The 20,625-nt window shown below is 45.4% G+C and overlaps 1 protein-coding gene across 2 annotated transcripts in view; it reads left to right on the plus strand.

Moving 5' to 3' along the window:
- The window catches only part of TMCC1 (transmembrane and coiled-coil domain family 1), an 84,439-nt gene that overhangs the window by 51,898 nt on the left and 11,916 nt on the right, over positions 1-20,625 (plus strand). The gene's annotated exons all lie outside the window — the stretch shown is intronic.

Genomic DNA, 20,625 nt, shown 5'->3' on the forward strand with positions numbered 1-20,625 from the left:
GAGCCAGAGCGATGTTGCATAGCATGCTAAAAGTCTTTATTTTGTATTTTACCACATCAGGAAGAAGGAAGATAGTTTTTTATATGTAGATTTCTATCAGATCAACCAATTCATTGCTTATTAAAAAAAAAAAAAACAACCCACCACTAAAAAAACCCCAACATTTAAAGACCATCACCCATTTACTAATCAGGTATATTACATTTTAGGCTGTGTCTAAAGTTGGTACTGGACTGTGAATGCTGGAATTTTGTATTTGGTGCCATTTGAGGAAAACCAGAGCTATGAAGTAGATATGCACAGAATGAATGATATTGCACAGACCATCTTTGCACTGTCCTGTCTACAGTGGTGGCTGTAGTGTGGCTCATGGGATGCTAGTGGCAGCCTGTTGTGGTTTCTTGGAGACAGGGAATAGCAGCATAAGGTGCCCTCAAAACTAAGTGCTGTTTCTTGTCAGCAGTAAGGTGCTTCAAGCCTGGTCTGCTGTTGCCTCTGGGTAAGACAAGGAGTAGCCCTGGAGACACCTTCTCCTGTTGGCAAGCACAGCTTGGTAGTTACTTCTGGATGAGTGTTACTCTTGGATCAGAGCTGCAGGTGTTGGACCATTTTAGCTTTCAGAAATTCCCAATGAAGATGAAAAGCAGGAAATCAAATCTGTTATAAGGAAATTTTTGTGGCTTGTGGTGAGGATATAAGAGTTCTGTAGACGTTAAGAATAAGCAGAGGAGCGGTTCAGAGTGTCAGTGTTAAACTCTGGAGCACTGGTCAGAGCTAGGATGGAGTATTGTACTGAAAAAGGGCAGTGGGTGCCAGAAGCTGCCTTCTTGATCTGTTAGCTGGTGAGAGGAGGTTGAAGACAGTGGGTCTGTTCAGGACAGATCTCAGGAGCTCAGTGCATCTTCCCACCTCACCAGTTTTGTCGCTGGACTGCGTTCAGCTCTGGCCAGTGCAGTGCAGCATTGGCACCCCGCGGGCTGCAGGGCACCGGGGATCCTGGTGCGGCAGCAGTGCCACCTGCCCGGCAGCGGAGCCTCCTGGACAAAAACGGGACCCTGCTGTGCTCCATGGGGCATGTCGCCTCCCCACTTAGGTGGCCTGTAGCGATTGACCATTGATTATAACAGAGCAAAAATAACTCAGCAAATTCTGAGCAGTATCCTAAAGGATCTGGGTTGTAGTTTTCCAGTATGACTTGTACCTTAGTGGTGTAATGTGTAAGCGTTCACCATTCCAGGGTTTTTCTAGCTGTGGGGTGTCAACACGGAGGTGGGTGCGACAGTGGAATGGCTGGGGGTGCTGGTGGCCCTGGCGGGGCTCTGGAAGCATGTCAGGCGGCAGTGCATGAGGGGCCGGGAGCTGCTGTCCATGCAGTGCCCAGGCTCTGCCAGAGCGCCACCGGCATGTCCGCCCCCCTGCTGCGGAGAAACGGGAGGTAACGTGAGGGTCTGCCTTCTGCCTGTCAGGATCGTACCTTGAAAACAGGTAGGGGACACCTGCACCCACAGCTACAGCTGCCCAAAGAGGATTGTTCTTAGCTGCTATGAACCATAAGGTCCCAGCAGAACAACCTAATACCTTATATTGCTATAGAGGCGTATAGTGTTGGGACACCCGAAAGTGCTTCATCCCAATCCTGCACCCTCATTCAAGGGGAACTGAGCCCCTCTCCTCCAGAGCCTCCTTCTCCCTGAAGGTCTGTCCCTTGCTCTCATGCCCCAGCAGCTGGTGGAGAAAGCACACAAGCCCAGAGGGGTCCCTCCTTGCCATAGGTCACATGTCTGCCCAAGTTTGACTTTGCTTTCCCTTTGCTTTCCCTCGTGGCTAGAAGTGGATTGTCTCCCAGATGTCCATGAAGCAGCAGCAGCCAGTGAACACCCCGACTGCTGGTTCTGGGCTGAGGTGCAGGCAGTCATCTTGGGTTTGTCAGTTTTTCCTGTACTTGGAAAAACTGAAAGGAATGGAGACTGAGGACAGGGGACTTTTTTCCCCTTCCTGAAGGGTGTCAAAGGCTGCCTCTGTACGTTCTGCGTGCAGAGCACTGTAGCCCCCAGGCCGGTCACTGGGGACTGATCCATGCCAGTGCCCATGCACAGGCTAGTTCACACAGCTAAGGGCTAATGTCCTTGGAAGGGATTAGCCATATTGCAGCCCTGTGCCAGAGCTACCCTTCAGCTCCCTGCAGCACCCCACTGCCCTTGCTGGTTTTGTGTGCCTTCTAAGATGACACGCTGAGACTGGGGGAGTGCGTTGGGTACCCTGGGAAGTGACGTGAGGGACTCTGAGCATGGAGACCTGCTGGGCAACGCCAAAGGGCTGACCCAGGCAGTGGCTGGCCAGAGCAGACCTTGGTCAGTGCGACTCCACGTCTCGAGATGTCTTTCTCAGAGGAACCCTTTGGCCTCCTCAGGAATACAGCAGCAGGAGTGTAAGTGTAGACCAGAGGGGACACAGAGCCTGTAGCTAGACAAGATCGGGCTCCACTGACGACAGGAATACACCAAGGGGGATGGACAATGGGTTTCTCAATAAGAAGAAAAAAGGAAGTCAGTCAGCCATTTCCATTCAAGACCAGCAAACTTCTGACTTGATATTATACCACCAAGCTAGAATTTTCTTCTGCACCAAGATCTCTTTTACTTTAATGGGATTTTGTGCGGTTTTGTATGTCCTTTGGACGGAAGTGTTTAAAGTTCCATTCTATGTTTGGAAGTGGAGCTTAATTAGTACCAACAAATTAGTGTAAAGAGAGGTTTTGGATCATCACATGAATAGCTGGAACAGACAAGCTCAGCAAAAACTTTTTAAAGTCTCTCCACACTAGGTTATAAATATTGAGAAGTCCTTTTCTAAATGGACATCATTTAACCATGAATGCAAATCTGATCCAGTAGTAATTTGGCAGGCGGCAACGAGATTTCTCTCATCATTACTGTGGAAAAGTTGATTTGATGCAGCAGTAATTGGGAGAATGCCGTTGGAAAATGTCCTTGGTGTTGATAGCCTCCTCAAGGATCATCTGCCTGTTTGGACACAAGTTGCTCTCTGATCCCGTTCATGGAGCCATCTAATCACAGCTCCGGAGATGGACTGCCGTTTGACAGGACTTCAGTTGTGAGCTGCGTCATCAAGCCAGCGATGGTCTGTTCCTTGAGATCCAGAGTGTTGGTGTTGTATGCTAAACTGATTATAAAAAGCACCATCAATACAGATTCCCATCAGGGCTACAGAACACAATATTTATGGGCTAACCTTTCTCTTTCTCTCTCCTTAAGTGCTGGTAGAAACGTTTTGAATACTTCTGGAAGCATGTGTGAGGAACGGAAGGGCTCTCTTTCGTATGATGGTTAAAACTGGGGCAAGAAGCTGCAAACAGTAACACAGAAAGCAAGTCCTATACAGGGCATCCTTTGAGTGAAATATAAAAAAGACAAATATAATCAAAACTAACTTTATCTCAGTGGGTATGTACAGAGGAGGGGAACTCCGGTTCTGGGCGGTGACTTTGGAGTCTAGGAGCTTAAATTAGAAGGTAACTGTTAAATAATGCATAGCTTAAAGTGCTTCTGATCCAAGTGGTACCTTATACCATTAGGCTATTGCAGCTTTTACAATCACAAACAGTTTTATAATTTGTCTATGCCAGCAAGAGTGTTAAGGTGGCTTTAGCCCTTGTCCCTGGGCAGTTAAGCATGGGAACAGACTGTCGGATTTCCATTTTGGGGGTTAGTATGGATCAGGCCCAGATATCTGTGATTAGGTCCTGCAGCTGTGCAGAAGCTTACTAATCACCACATAATTAACCAGAAAGTCTTATGGAGAGGCCTCATACCACTGAGATTATTGATCTAGGAGTAGCATTTGATTATTCACTGGCTATGTCAGGTTCTAGTCAATAAAGGCAGATCTTGTGGCTTTGAATTTTCAGTAATCTTCTGTCCGGTTTAAGGCTTTATGGTAGCAAGTAATTTAACTTTTCCACCTATTTACTTAAGCAAAATACTGTAAATTAATTAACTGTGTAGGTATTCTTACATCCTGTTAGTTTGCATTAGTAGGTTTAGAGGATATAAATCTCATTGCTAACTGTTGCCCTTTCTAGGGGTTCTGTGGAAATTTAGCGAAGTTATGAATTTGAAGTTAACTATAAACAATTTCTGTATCTGGACAAAGCTTAGAAGTGACCATCCAGTTCTTTGAGAGCTGTTAAATATTTAATAGCACATATTGCAGAAACAGGTGCAAAGATTCAACTAGGTATTTAAATAAAAGTATTTTCAAACTCCGTTAGTTCCTCCCACTACTTGCCTAAGTCTGATTTCATGGTTTTCCGTCTGCACAGAGTCAGTGGAAGACATCAGAACCTCCTACCAAGAGACATCCTTGTTCAGCTTGAAGTGCTTATAAGCAGCTGCAAAATGCACAAAACCCAAGCTGAAATGGCTTACCAGGTTGTATTTTCAGCATTAATTGTCAGTAGTTGGCTTTCTGATCTGAGGTCCTTACCTGAAGGCTTAGTGCTTTACCAGCTGCGAGGAGAAATTGTAGGCAATATGGCCCATTTTAAACCTTCATCGCGATCTATCATTGTGTTGTGTCATTTTATACTAAGGTATCTTTTATTTGTCTGAGAAATAAGATTTTGAAGTTGGTGGTTTTTAAGGGGAATCCTCCTTACCCTGAAAGCAGTAGTAGTAGCTTTTAAAACGTTAGGAAGAAAGGCTTCCTTTCCTGAGAGAAAATATCTGTGGGTCCAGATGTTTTGCCGAGCACAACAAAGGAAGTCTCTTTCTCTTTCCTGTTTTTTCTTTCCTCTTCTGTATTTTGTCAAGCTGGAATTTTCAGTGTGGCTAAGATCCCTGTACCCCAAGTACAAGAAAACTGTACTCACAGAACTAGGACCTGCAAATAAGCAGTGATGCAACCCCAGTCGATGGCAGCCATCCTAGAGGCTGTAAGACAGGAAAACTTCACTGTTCATCATTGTGTCATGCAGCACTTCCCAACTGAGGTGAAATATTTTAGAGATGAGTTGTGTGTCTTTGCAGCTCCCAGCGTTAAGAATCCCTTTTACCTTGACTTAGAAAAAGCCACAGAAGCGAACCGTTCTTCAGGCACGAGCGAATGAAAAGGGAAGGAGGATGCCATTTTCTGTTGATGGATTCAAGTGCCATGTCAAGAATAAGGTTTGCAGTGATAGTAAGAGGTGCAGGATAATAGTTCCTGAAGCGTGTTTCTGTGTTTTGGTTAAGGAGTTAAACTGCTTGAGCATCTTCCTGCCTGCCATCAACAGAGTCCTTTGGAGCTGAAGTGATCTTGAAGTACGCTGTAAAGCAGGTGTTTTGTACTCCTTGTATAAAAATACAGTCATTTTGGATTTATTTAGGGGGGATTTCCTAGTGTAGTTAGAAGAAAGCTGAGCCTGTTACGTTTCAAGCAGATCAGGAGAATTATGAATACTTTGGACTTTAGGAAGAATGTTTTCTTTCTGAAGTCCTGAAAATGAGTTGACTGATGTTGAGTGAGCAGTCCCAGTTAACTTTGGCAATGTTTGCTGATTTTGAGCTTTGTTTTTAGTCCACGTGCTCTGTGCTTAGTGGCTGACACATCTTTAGTTGAACTGGCAGAAAAAACACATTAGACAATATAGATTATAAATTTGAAAACTGTGACAACATTTACAATAATTTTACTAGATTACAATTGGAAGTAGATAAAACTAATGTATGCACTGTACAGTACACATGTATTCTGATGAATATTCATATTATGTTTAGCTTGGGTATGAAAAAGTATGGAGAGTGTGCAACCACAGATTTAGTCAGTCACAAAAAGTACATGATGAAAAACCTGATTTAACTTAAAAAGCTATCACTCCGGTGAGTATCAAGAGTTAAGAAAATGAAAACTTAACATACACATCCATGCCTAAGCTGCTGTATATACAAGGATGTATACTTGTTTAAAATATGTTGGCTGCCAAACAGCTCCTTCTGTCTTTGTCTGAATTTGATGCAGAAGGAGGGATGAAATAATTTGGGCATAAGAGAAGGCTGAGTCTGAATTTTTTTTTCCCCCTGTCTATTATGTTGGTCATGTGATGTCTTTAGATATTTAATCCAATATTTGTAATTTGATGTGCTGATACCAAGCGCTTGCATTTTACCACCTTGTAATTGAGTTCATACCACTCGCTTGGCTTCCCGGCTCTCCTCCCTCTTACCTGTCCTTCCCTTGGAGAACCTGATTCAGAAGGTTCCAAGCAGATCTTGGTTTCACGAGCCGTCAAGTTTTCCTGTACCCAGAGAGAGTGAAAGGGGCTGCTACTCCAGCTTACTCTCCTTTTATTGAAGTGCTGTGTGCAAGCGCTAAATTGGCCTCTTAGTAATCCTTCCTGAATTGCCAAGAAGCAGTACAACTATAATGCCTGGGTCTAAACAGGTATTCCAAACTCAGGATCTTAATTAGTGACTAGTCTAATTCAATACTGGATTTAAAAAGAAAGAAAAAAAGGACTATACATTTAGTTTGCCACAGATTACTGAAGCTTCTGCTTTGCGCTTGCTGAATTCAGAGTTCTGCCTCTGTTTCTCCAAATGTTCCTCTCTGGTTTCATGTAGCTTTGCATTAAATGGAGTGATCCTGTTTCTGCTGCACCAGGAGGCTGTGCCAGGACGAGCTCTGATAAGGGCATGGTTTGAGCACTTGCACGCAGCGTTTGAGCACGTGCTCACTCTTCCCACTTGCCTTGCCGTGTGTCAGTTGTACCGGCTGTTCAGTGCCTTTACACGCAGCGGTCTCAGAAGTAAGTAATGCAGTACAGAAACCTGAATCGTAAAGCTTTAGAATGCCCCAGCTCAACAGGACGAAGTTACATCGCTATTTCACCTGAGCTAGCAAACTGTAAATCTGATTTTTCTCTTAAACGTGCCCACAGCACTCTGGGCCTCGGCATGTGTGGTGCACCGGCGGTACCAGCCCTGGTCCTGAACCCTCTGCTCCTTCTGTCTTTGAGGACTTGGAGCCAATCAAGGGTGTCCTGCTATGGTGCTGGCCCAGTTTTCTTCTGGTAATTATAGTCTGCCTCTTTAGACTCCTCCACCATTTCAGTTTCAGGGTTTTGTCTTCCCGTAACTGTTATGTCCCATTTTCCTGGTTTCACTGACGCAGAGCGTGCCGTTCCGGTGTTGTGTGAGGAGCTTGCCAACACTGGCTTCTCTTCCCGTCAGTTGGACCTCAGATGTTCAAAAAAGGCATTTCACACGTGAAATACTCTAGATGAGGGAGAGGGCATGGAGGTCACCTTGTCTCCACAGTCTAAGCACCGCTTTAGGGAGCAGCACCGTGAAGGAAGGATCACAGCTCCCTTCTTGAATTCTCTACCAGTTTTTCTCACTCTCTCACTTTGTGTTTCTTGTTACTTAATATTTGGCAGCATTCAGCGTTCCCCAAATATATGGATCTAGCCTCTGCTCTATTTTTTCCCAAAACTTTTTGGTTTTAAGGGGTCTTGGAAAGAGTTCTCATCTTGTTAAAAGGGTCATATGAGCATCTAATCTCCATAAGTTTTTAAGCTGCATCAAAGCTCATTTGCCCTCCTCCCCCCCCCACTCCCCATCCCTCCTCTCTCCCGTTTCCCTAGGTAACGTCAGGAAAGAAATACTGTAGAGTGCAGACAAGCTGCCTGTCGCTGCAGCTCCCTTGCTGCTGATGCAGCCGGGGGGCTCGCCAGTGGAGGCCGTGAGAAGGGGTGGGGAGACGACCCAGAGCAGCGAAGGGCTGCACACGAGCATGGGTGCTCGGTGCCCCCATACCCTCCCTGCCATTCTCAGTGCCGTCTGGATTTACGAGGCCTTTTCTGTTCTCGGCTTGGGTACCCAGGAACATCTGTGTCCCCCACGTTACTGAGGCTTGATCCCATCATCTGGCTTCTGCTGTGGTAGCAGTCGTCTGCTGTGTGGGGCTTTCGGAGAATGGAGGCGAGGGCGGCAGCGCCGCAGGAGTCGTTGCAGCAGTGAGACTTGCACGGGCGCACTGCTAGGCTGCGACTTGCCGGAGTTGTTTGAATTTCATTTGCATGGAAGAGTAGCTGTCGGTGCTCTTTTATGATGTTTCTATTTCTTCGTGGGTATAGAAGTCTACTTTTAACAGCATGGAACATCAGCACGTTGTTGCTGCCGTTTGAGAGTGTAACAAAACTTACTGAAGAGAACATGCATTCCTCCTCAATGCGGAGTGAAGCTGATCTCTCTTAAATGGAGGTGATATTCGGCCTGGTAGGTTGGTTTTGGTTTTACTGCTCTGTAAAACTAGTGAAGGCTGTATTAGGTAGAATAATAAGCATATTTTCATGGATTTTCGTGGATTTGTTTGTAGTGCTATACAGTGAAATGATCTTTCTGAATAGTGGTAAAATTGCTGTGGCTCAAGCTAAACTGCTTCCTAAATAAGGCTAATGATATTCTGTAGAAGACATTTCACCTCCCTTCCTTTCACCTCTGTATGATGTGATCTACTATCATTAATAGATAAAAGGTGGTAAAAATCTGAAGGTTTCTCAGCAGATATATTGGGTTTTGATAGTGAGATCTGTCATAAGAATGTAGAAGAGTTCCTTGAAAAAGTGAATTGTGACCTCTTTTTTAAAAAAAAATAAAATTCTTGTCATTGTGTTAGATTGCGATTCCAAATCTAGTGTGTGCCCTGAACTTGCACAAGTATAGAAGTTGTTTCAGTTTCTGTATTTAGCCTGGACGTTTTTTTTTAGCGGAGATTTCTCACTAGACTCTTGCAACAGGGTGGATGCCTTTTGGCCTGGTTCTTGCTTCTGGTTGGTCTGGAGCACAGCCGATAAGTCAGAAGTTACCTGGCAGACGTGCAGCATTGCGCAATGCAGCGCAGTGCATTGTTGTCAAACTTCTGCGTACCCTAGATGGCTGGCTGATTTAAAAGATTTTGCAGATGTGGGGTGGGTTCCTTACTTGGTATGGATCAGTGACTAATACCAACATTTCTTTTTAAAAGCCTTCTTTACAACACTTTGCTAGATTGAATTCTGTGGGCTATTTGTTAGAGCAATGCTGTCATGGTCAGAGGAACTAAGCATTTAGTATTCCCATGAAGTAATCAGTTTTTAGAGACCTTCTTGCCATTTAACCCTGAGAATACCCACCCAGAAATGGTAATATAAATGTCAGTTGAATTAAGATTTCCTGTAATTTCTGGGTTTTGCAGTCATTTTGCAATCATTCAATCAACTACATTGCAGTTTTGAATATATGGTAATACAGGAAGTTACGTTGTTTTCGTTTCCGTTCATGCTCTGTGCAGGTTTCTGCTTCAGTTACCACAGTGGTGCTTCCTGGGATCTCTAACCCAGAGACCTGCTGAACAAGGAATGGCTTTGAGGCAGCGTAGGTTGTAGCAGCGCGTTACTGAACGGGATCAGGAGCAGCCGTTACTGGTGCAGCAACGCTGGTACTTGTTGCTGCGTGTTTGTGCTAGGCAAAACAACAGTAAACTCCCCGCTGCAGCATGTGGGTCTGTACCAGGGACTGGTGCGACGTGCTACAGCTCGGTGACTGTGTGCAGCCCAGTTGCAGAATTGCACCACGTACTGTTTGGATGGCCACCTTCCTTTTTACCTTCCCTTCATCCCCGTTCTCTAGATCACAAAATGCTTTTGTGAATGTATCTTAATCTCCACACCAACATGGCTTGTCTTCTGCATGAATCAGACTTTTATTGTTCTTTTTCTGTGCAGTGTTTTCATTCTCAGTTCCTGTTCTAAATGCCCCTTACAATATACTTGCTTTTTCATCATAATGCTTTTCCAGAAACGCCATCTGACATATCAGTATAATGTAAGACAATGGGGTTTTTGGCTGTTTTTCCTCTAACCCTGGTTCCTGCAGAACACATTTTCAGGTTTTAATTCCTCTTTTTTTCTCTTTTTTCCTAATGAAGAATTAATTTTGCTCTTACTAATATTTTTTCCATGTTGCCCATCTTTAAAGTCTGTCAAGAGTTTTCTCCTCTGTTACACTGCAGAAATTTATATTTTATTAATTAACATTTCAGTGAAGAATTTCTTCATGTTATCTGTGCATTACTGCAAGTTAAGAGACTGATAAAAAAAAACCCAAACCTATGAAACCCAACCACTGTCGTGTCTGTCAGAGCCTCTAAGAGTCATCTGGCTTGAAGGGACAGACAGAACCAAAACACAGAAAGTTATGTCCTTGTATCCACGCTGGCTGCAGACGTGCTGCATGACTAACGCAGTAGGAAACTTCTAAAAGCCCACTTCATTCTGTCGGTTTTGGCGTTCCTGGTATTTTAGCATTGGAAGCACTATCAATTAATGGTTCTGAAGATCTTCAGCTTAGATTATGTATGGCTTGGCTTTGTGATCATCTATCTCTGTCCTAGGTGAATAATAGTATTTGCTACAGACAGGAAACACCAGTGAGACAGAGAACAACAAGGGGAGAAGCAGCCATGAGGCGAGGGTGACTTTCTAAAAGTGAGTCCAAAGGAGTAGGGCTTGGTGGCATAAGGTGGTGTGGGTCAGAGCTGTCCCAAGCAGGGTGGCAAGCCTTCGCTTTACACCTTCCAAATGTGGCAGTAAAACACCTTCTCTCTGACAGGGAGGTCGACGGTAGTGGTTAGGAGTTGGTGGTTTCTTCTTGCACCAGTGACAGCTGTGGTTAAAATGCTGTTGCTGGCTCTGTTTTGTACCTGAGTCCTTCTCTGACAATTACTTTCTAATTAGAGTTCAGCCTTCCAGGAGATCACATTAGTCTACCGAAAATTTTATTTAGTGATTTTTTTAAATAGCGGTGTTTCAGTGGTGCTGTAAATAGAGCATGTAGTGTATAGGTGGGCTTCTGTCCTGCTGTGCATCTTTGAATATCTGGTTTTAATTCTCCTTGAATCTTGCTGCCTTGTTCTGTGTGTGCTGGGGAACGCATATGTCACCTTGATTCTATCGATTTGCTCCCCATTTGTCTATCTGTTATCCCGTACAGGTTTTTTGGCCGAAAGCTGGAGTTTTAAAAATAGTGCCTTGTGTTGAACACAGACTGGGAAGCTGTATAGCTTTAAATCTCGCAGCCCTGGCCCTTTTCTGCAGCTGAAGCAGATGCTCCCAGCTGCAGGAGAGGTGTGCAGCCGCCTGCAAGCCCTGTGCGGGATTGTTGGTTTGCACCAGCCGCGCCGGCACTCAGCACACAGCGATGCTGGTTTTGGCAGAAGCGCTGTGTTTGTCCCGCGGGTGCCCGGAGCCCGCGCAGCCTGGCAGATGGACGGAGCCGGGTAGGCAGCACGGGCGGCTGCCGAGTGGGACCCAGCCCTGGGCCGGGGCTGCAGATGGCCACGCGCTGGTGTTGATGTGGTGCTGCTGTACCTGCGTGTGCTGTGAAAGGGACTTCTGTCAGCCAGTGAAGGTGAGAAGGTGGTGGAGCGTCACTGGAGCAGTGTTAGCTTCATCTTATTTGGCTGTTTTATTTAAATCTCCGGTAGAGCTTGACCTCTTTTTGTGGCATCAGCCTTTGAAATGCTGCATTTTCCTCCAGGCACTGCTGTTGAATTTCTGTGGTGGTTTTTTTATATAGCTTTTCTTCACTTCGGAAGCTAGGAATGATGAAAAAGCCTTCTGTCTGAGTGAGTGTTGCAATCTATAAACAAGATCGAATGCGGTGCTACTTATTGGGGGTTTCTGTTGTTTTGGGGTTTGTCTTGTATGATGCTGTGAATGATGAAAGGTTGAAAGAATGGGCTAGTAAATGCAGCCCGATGTCAGAGAGAGATGTTTGGATGGGTAGCTTTTTAAATGTGACGTCTTGTTTTGCCATTTCAGCTGTGCAAAATGTATTTTCAGGAAGTAGTAAACAAACTGCAGAATCTTTTCTTTTTTTTTTTTTTTTTTCCCCCCAGGTTAAAAAAAAAAAAAAAAGAGTAAGAGCATACTGCTTCCCATGGAGTCGGTGACCTTCAGAAATGAACACGTACTTTTCTTTGGTTTCATTTCGCTGTATAGCTAGGCGTTGCCCTTTTTCAAGTCTGAGTCAACAGTAAGCTGTATTCCCCTGCTCCCCCCATTTATTAGTTATTGAAGAGATGAAGAGAGACAGTAAGTGCTTTGGCACTCTGATCTTCAGTGCAAAATACAAGATACTTCTCTTCAGGTCGTCGCAGTTAACTCTCCTGTCATTGTGGCTCTGGTGTTTGGGGAAAAAGGAAACACTGGATCCAGACTTTTGTTTTTCCGTTTGCCTCTGCTGTAGATGAGTGTTCGCCTAGGGTTTGTTATCATCTGCAGAAGACATGGTTGAGAAATGGCGTAGTGTTACTGTTGTGTTTGAAGCATGTATGTCTAATCACATTTATTTAATAGACTCATTATTTTCCTTTGGGAAGATCTGGATCTCCTGTACTGGGACATGTACCTTTTCTCCCTGCGTTCAGCAGTCTCCATAATAAGTGACACACAGGTGGCTCTTGGGAACAGCTCTGTTGGAAATGCAGAGTTGAAGTGATACAGACTGCTGAGGTAGAGAGCAGGAAGGAAGGAGGAGTTTATTTATATTTGACATTCCAGGTTGATAGAGCTGTGTACTTTGCATCTTAGCACGTGTAACGTCAGGCTAATACATCACCTCTTGAGAGCTGGAGGGGGAAGTGGGGAGCATGGGATACCGTGTTCTGTGCTCTCTAGATCAGCCATGGTGGCTCTGCTGCCAGAGAAGCTTTTCGCCTTGCATTGTAGAGATGCTCCTGCAGGAAGATTTGTCTCTAGGTGGAGTTCTGTTTGAGGCGTCTCGGTTTTTACAAGAATGCTGAAAGCAATGTAGTGATTTCAGTATTTCGTTAATTCAGTGTTTCCTGTGGATTTCTAGACAAGTATCCTGTTGCCTTACTCTGCTAGGTATTTGTCATCCCTTGGATGCACCTTTCTCTTTGATATCTCATTGCTTTAGCGTGTTCTTCCAGGTTGCTGAAGGCACATGTGCCATGCATCTGCAGCCCCAGGGAGTGTGGGTGTTCTTGTGCTGTAGTGACTGCCCTTGCCTACATTGCTTCTCCTTGCCCTTCACAAGCTAAGTTTGCCACTTGGAGCAATCTTACAGATTTAGCTGGTGCTAATGCAGGAGCACCCTGCATCACTTGGAGCTGAGCAACAAGCTACGTTTGAACAGGCAAGGCATCTGAAGCCAGGTCTGTTGCATAGCTTTCTGGCAAGTGTGATACTAGCTGATGTACTGTGTGTATGTCATATTAGAAAGGCTTTAAATAAGAGCACAATATGTCAAGAAACGCTGTACAGGAATGGCAAAGAAATATGTTCACAGGAAACATGAATCCTGCTGTTTTGAAATACTTGTCTTTTTGTATAAACTCTTGATAGGATCGACTGCTTCCAGGATGAATTTTAGTCACAGTCACGCTCTGTGTTGTACGTGCAGAAAATACTACAATTGAAAGTAAATAAAAAGAAGTGAAGTAAGTGTAGAAGTCCAGTTGCTATGCTCATGTACAGTAGCCCTTTAGACTAAATGCGTGGAGGTGACTCTTGTGTTAGACATCAACAGAGAAACATCTTCTGAAAAAGGGGGACGGGGGGGAATCCTTGATCTCGCATGTGGCTGTTCTGTGCAGAGTGATCACGCAGAGACGTTTGTTCTCCCAGACTCCAGGCCCAGTTTGCTCTGTTGCTTTGCAAGTCAAATTTAACTTGCAATCTGAAAATTAACTCTGTTCTTTATAAATGAATATGTAAGATGCAATAATAATCTGTATTTATTAGATAGCAGCTTGAAGCATTAAAAAAAACAACCCAAACTACTCTTTGGGAAGTGTTACCAATAATTTTGTCTCTGAGGTGATAAGATGTGGTTTCGTTATACTGGGGAAAACAGAATGAGTTAAAAAAAAACCTGCCACCAACAAAAACGCCTGCAAAAAACCCTGTCATTTTACGTAGTTGCTTTTTGATAAAAGCTTGTATAAACTTGTTTCGAGACCCACCCTCTCCTCCTAGTTCCTCTACTTAATTTTTGTTCAGCTTTACCTCATTTCCTATCATTATTGTTGTAACTTCTGGCCTGATTGGCAGTCCCTCTTTGATTAAAAATCTGCAGCTGCTAAAATAAACATCCATGAATGTTATTTTGGCCGTATCTTTTGCTGTGTCATCCTTTTTCACCTCAAAAAGCAAGTTCCTTCAAGCCCTTGTGTATAATTCGGTTCGTTCTTATTTTTCCATTCAGGTTGTTGTGTTTGTTCCCTTGGACTTGCCTTACTGATAATGTTAGTGTTACCTCCCTGTTTATTCAGCCAGCACCGCTGATTTTCTTCTTGTCTAGTCTGTAGCTTTGGAAAATCATTACTGAATGGGACCACCAAGCCTTACTCTTTTGCGTTCAAAAGTATCTTTTCTCAAGATTTCAGAAGTTTGACGTCAAGAAGGTAAGGTGGTAAGTGGGTTTTTAAGAACTAGCGGGGCCATAGACATCATCGTCAGGGAGACGTTAACACCGTGTCGTGTCAGTCCCCTTCAGTCTCTAGGGTTTAAATAAATACTTGCAGGCAGAGCTGGTGCCTGGTCTGGTGTGTCTCCGTCCCTTCGAGCGAACAGCTTGTGTAATGTTCTTTGCCTCAGCCCACCGCTCCTGATGGGCAGTCGGGGGTGCGTGTGTGTGAACTGCAGGTGGGAAAGCTGCAAGTCAGCTCTGCCGCTTGGGTGACCCCTTAGCCAGTTAGTGGGGGATGGCGTTTGCTCCCTGCGAGGCGTGGTGGCGTGGCGCCCCGGGCGGGAAGACACGAATGGGGAAGGTGTAGAGCCCGCCAAGCCCTGCTGCGCTGGAAGCCTGTGCTGCAGGAAACGCCATGGCCAGCGATGGGGCTGTTCCAACAGAGACTTTCCCGAGCTCCCCTGTGGAACAGGTTACGTAGGTTGTGACGGATGCCGCGTGCTGTCTTCTGATACAGCAAGTACGATGTCATGTGGCAGCAGCATCTTCTGCCGTTGCCCCCACCCCCTGCGACTGATGAAGTTGAAACATTGGTCTCCTTTGGGGATTTCTGCTGCTGACAGGAGGAAAATACGGCTGGTTGCTTTGTAGCTGAACTCTATTTCTGACACTAGAAGCAGCATATGAAGTCACGTCTCCATTTCATAGTGAATTAGGTGACAAGGCCATGGGAGAGTCGTGCTGCAGCTGCCTACCAGCTGTCAAGTTGCGGGTGAGGGTTTGTGAGTGTGCTTTGGGCCATAGGTTGGTGTATGTTTCTTTTGGCACCATCACCAACTTCAGCAGTCCCAGGTCACTTTTCCCTGCTATGGTGTTCCTGCAGTCCTGCTGGTACACAGCATGTGCAGCCTTGTGGGGAACCAGGTTTGGGAACTTACTGAGACTCCTGGTTCCTTATCGCTGGGTCGGTCCCCAGGCCAGCCCATACCTCGGCCGTGCCAGGAGCTATTCTTTCTGTCCTGCTGCTGTGCCAGTGCAAAGTTAGGCAGCGTCTTGGCACCCCCTGCCAAAGAACGGGGATGCTAAATCGTGTCCGAGTCTCTCGAGCGTATTGGGCCGTGGCTCTGTTGTGGTTGCCGAGTAGCTCTTCCGTCCCTTGTTGGGTGCCTGCCGTCTCTTCCCCTTTCTGCAGCGTGAGGATGTGCTGGCGGTGCGGGAATGCTGGGATCCACGTGCATGGCTCCGGGTTGGCAGATATAACGTGAGCGCACACGTGTTGCAGGAATCATCGCTTGTGATTGTTCACCTACTGTGAGTAAGGTGTGAAGCCATTTCCTCTCAGCGTCACCAATGCTGGTTCCCTGCTCTAGCTGTTATCTTAGGCAGGCAAAGGGATTGTATTGGAGTTTTTTCTTGTATTTTTTTTTCGGGATAATTTTTAATTTTTTTTCTCTCACAGTGGGTTTTTTCCATAACCAGGATGATCTTCCCAGCATTTTGAGGGTTAATTGCCCACAGGCAAAGGCTGTTCATCTCTCTTTTGGAAGCCCAAATTATAATGTAACCAATGAGCTGTACTATGAAAAATACACAGCAAGACTTCCTTGAGCTGTCCATCTGTTTGTATGCTTTCCTTAGCCAGTTTTCGTTTTTATTTGGATTTAGGAGCCTAATAGGGGTAGCTCAAAACGGTTGCTGGCAATGATGGCCAGCAGTTTCTGTGGGTGAGTAGATGGAAGCCTGTTAAAATGCAAAGCTGCTATAGTTTTTGAAGATTCAATTGGCCAATAAAATATTGCAGGATAACTGCACAGTGTGTCGTGAGGAATCACAGCAGACCTGTTCTTTGTTTTTCTTGTATATTCTTCTTGGCAGTAAAGCCAAGACAGATGTTACATGGTGCAGGAGCATGTATGTGCGCTGGGCACTTGCTGAGGGAAGGTGGATTCTTAAATGAATCCACACCCGAGTGGACGGTTGTGTTTCTAGGGATGGTTCAGTGCAGCAGTATTTGGGTCTTCTGGCTATATTTAATCAAGAGGTGAATGGACAGAAATCTTCTCCCTTACATGTGCCATTACACAGGATTTGCAATGATATAAACATGCAATTTGAAATAAATAGCGAACCAAAGAGTTGGTAGTATCAAATGCGTGGCAGTGTTGCAGTGGACAGACGAAAAGGGTTCCAGGCCCAAGTTTTTCTTACAGACATAGCCACAAATGTAGTATGTGGGCGTGGAATCTTTGTTCTTGGAGATACTTGAAAGCCCCTGGACAGCTGGCCCTTGGTGGCACTGCTTGAGCAGGTGGGTTGGACCAGGTGATGTTCAAAGGTCCCTTCCGCCCTCAACTGGTCTGTGATTCTGTAACATCCTTTAAAAGGCAAAGCATTAGAAAAAGCTGTCTCCGCCATAGGTAATAAATGGCTTATTGCATCACCCAGGTGGGTCAGGCAGAGTAATTTGTATTACTTCTTTTGTTTACTTTTGTGCCCATGATAAATTCTGCAATATGCTATGTCTTTGTCAGATCCTGTAGGGAAACTACTGGCTGTCTACTCACAGGGCAGTAGGGTTGATACCACCTTGACTCAGATGTTCAGAGTCATGTGCTGCGAGTGTCATGCGGGGAGGTGATTTTGGCTGATGATGCATTTAATTGAGTATGCTGAAGGTACCTCGTAGTAATTAAGTATGTCTTTGTTATACCTCACAGGGATGCTGTGCATGGCTTCCTAAAAACACGCATTTAGATGGTTTAATGCAGATCTATACTGATGGCCTTCGTACATTTTTTTGCATTGTACGGACGCTGAAGTAGAGAGAAATGAGGAAAAATGCAGGGCCAAATGAGAAATTGCAGTGTAATTACAAGACACTGAGGTCAACAGCTGTGTCTCTGTACCAAGAGTTGTGATTTTCCTATAGCCATGGGTTGTCAGGCTCTCTGTTTCATACCTCTTTAATAGACAGCTCTTCTTGAAGTGCAGGGCTTGTGGAACTACCCTGAATTTGGGGATGTTACTAATTCAGTGGAAACTGCAGCAGCATCCAAAAGATGATTCTGCTTCATGTGACATGTGGTTTGTTGAACAGATGTTTGGGTACTAGTGTTTCAGACACCACTGCGTGAAAGCAGTTAAAGGTATTCTCCTTAAGCCTCCTTTGGCTCCTCAAAATAATAAATATTGCCAAGAACATGTTGGGATGGAAACACGAAAATTTAAACTTGAGAATTATGCACACTAACAGTGCTGTTAATGGGGGCTGTTTCCAACCCGGGAAGTCTAAAACCTGCGCTCTGTGAGTCTCCCGGATTTTTCTGCTGTGTCGTTGTCCTGCCTTCAGCACAGTGGGGAAAAGGAAACAAAACGAGTTCTGAATTTTTTCGTGATTAGTTTCCCCCTCGGGGTGCTGGATCACCGGGAGGTGTGACGAACCCGGGTCTGAGGCGCCGTTCCCAGCTCCCCTGTCTCACCTTGCCCTATATATTTTTATTCCAAGTAACATGACGCTTTTCAGTCCCATTTTCAAAGCTCCCGTAAGGGAGGAGGAAGCAGGAGCTGAGCACTCTCCTTCCAGCGGGCTCGGTCTGAGTTCTGCTGTTTGCTTAAGGCAGCTGCACTGCTTCTTAAAAAATGCCATCAGTCGTCTTGGTGCAGGACTCTGTGGCCTTTACTGAAGGAGCTTTAAAAGAAGGGTAAAACACCTTGAAAGGAACTGTTGTGTTTAGTCTTCAGCGATGCCAAAAGGCGAAATCATAGGTTCTTTTTGGGCGGTGTGTTGCAGAATACATGCATAGAACAGCTCTTACAGGAGGGAAAGCCTGACAGTGCTGCAAGTGCGAGGAATTTGGTAAGATCTTGCGGGGCAGAAAGCGTAAGGTCCTCACGTGATTTCATTCGGTTCATGGCATAATGCCAAAGCAGTTTTCAGTATACTGCCTGGTGGGAGGTCACGCAGGCCCACTCTATCTGGACTGAGTCAATATACTGGAAAATTGTATAGCGAGGGAGACAGACTAATTGAATTGTAATCCTTATTTTTATGGAAACATTGACAGTTACAGTATTTCATTTACCAGCATCGTTTCAGGACAGTTTGCCAGTCATCTTAAATCAGTGATATGTCACCAGCATTCCCCTCAGCACCCAGTTTGTGCTGAGTCTTCCCTCTCTAAAGCCTTGTCAATACGAAGAAAGTACTTAAATCATCTCAGTTCTGTTCCAGAATAGCACTTTGTACAGCCCTTTGCTTTTTAATTGGAAAAACCCCTTCTTGTTATTCCAGAATAGTATCTACATAGCTGGTAATTGTAATTATCCCAACGTGGTTTATTCTACTATAGCTGTTCTGGTTTATTTTCTGTCACAGGTATAGGAAGATAACCTGAGGAGATAATGCCGAAGTCAGTGAACTTTAAAGGGGGCAGGGTGGGGCGGGGCTGGGAGGAGGTTTCTACAATTTTTTTCTCTCTCAAAACTCTTGTCTGAGAGGAAGAGCGTACTCTTAGTGTAAGCTACAGTGACTATATACACACACACGCTCTCTAATTAGACCCAACTGGGAATAAATTAAGCCAATAGAAACTCTTTATTGCAAAGTAGTGGTGAAGTCCCATTAGTTCTATGACACTGAAATGTGCAAATTTCAGCTCAGAGTGAATCAGTGCTGTGGAAGAGCTGACAGCCCGACATGATCAACAGTTGTTTGGTTCTGGGACGCTGGGTCAGCCCACTTGTGCTCACGTTTACCACTGCCCAGTACAAAAGTACTTGGGGAGTGTGGGGTGTGGAGGAGAGGGAGTTACTGCAAATTACTTTCTGAAAAATTTGCGTGGAATTTGTGGATCTTCCTTTTTTTCATCTGCCTTTAGCACTAAAATGTCCTTCCTCTGGAGCAGGTACAGATCGTTACAAACGGATTGACAGGGTTATTTCTGAGAAGCCAGCTTGTTTTGTAAGGCAATTAAGAAGAGTAATGAGATTGTATCGGTGTGCTGAATAGAGAAGTCCACGCTGTGCTGCTTTACGGATTAGGGCAGGTTGGCAAAGCAGTAGGTGGAGCTGCGTAACGTCCGAAGCAGTTGCGCCACAGGGAGCTGGTGACCGCTCTCTAGGTCAGGCATGCCCTGTGCATGCAGGGTCTTTGTTTCCTTCTAGACCGTAGGAAGAAATAAATCAGTGACAGTCCTAGGAAAATTTTAATGAAATTACAAATTCCAAGACGAGGTACCTCACCAGATATGTACTACGTGGAGATACATGTGTCCCTAGATCTCAGAGACGGTGTGTTCTCTGGACAGTACTAATGTCATGCATGTTGTTGGTCCTGCTGATTAACAGGCATGCTCAGCACTAACTTTCCACTAATCTATCCAGAGATCCAAGGTTTCTACAAGTAAACCCACCTAAGAGAGCAGGTGATATTTCTGCATTCACTGCAGACGGAAAACTGATATTCTGTGGTTTCAGCACCTGAACTCCTCTAGAGGATAAATAGGTTGAGTTTTCTGTCTGTCTAACCACTTCTCCTATTGATGTGATGGCAAACAGAGCACCTCAGCTTAAAGCTGCTGGGACGGAGCCTTGCTGACCCTGCTGGGTGCCAGCTGGGGTTGCTGCAGCACACGGGAGCACTGCTCAGCTACTGCAGGGCCTTAATTTCGTTACATTAAATGTAGAATATTAAAACTAGAGAGAGGGACACAACTAACTCTAATAGCATTTTTTGTTTTGTAAAGTATATGTTCACAGGTCAAATACGGAAATGCCTTCCGCATTTGGGGTGCACGCTGGGAGCTGGTGGTTGTTCAAATAAAGTAATCTGGGCTGCTGCCCCGTGTTTCGATCGAGCTGCTGGCTCCAGGGAGGAGCAGCACTGCGGTGGGACTGTGCAGCGGGTCCGCTCGGAGCTCGGGGCACGAACCGCGGCTGGTTCATCGGCGCGTTATGGGGCTGGTTCCTGCCGCTGCAGAGGCCGGAGCGTGGGTTTGGGTTTGCTGGGTTTAAAATCAATTCAAGCAGGCTCCTTTTCTGAAAACGCGAGCGGCGGGGGTGTGGAACGGCGCCTGGGCCTGCCCTGCAGAGCAGCGCCGGGCCTCGGTAGCGCCAGCGGCCGGGCCTGGAGAGCTGCGCCGCGGGACGGACG

Source organism: Leptosomus discolor, chromosome 9, assembly GCF_034619465.1.
Source record: "Leptosomus discolor isolate bLepDis1 chromosome 9, bLepDis1.hap2, whole genome shotgun sequence".
Classification (NCBI taxonomy): domain Eukaryota; kingdom Metazoa; phylum Chordata; class Aves; order Leptosomiformes; family Leptosomidae; genus Leptosomus; species Leptosomus discolor.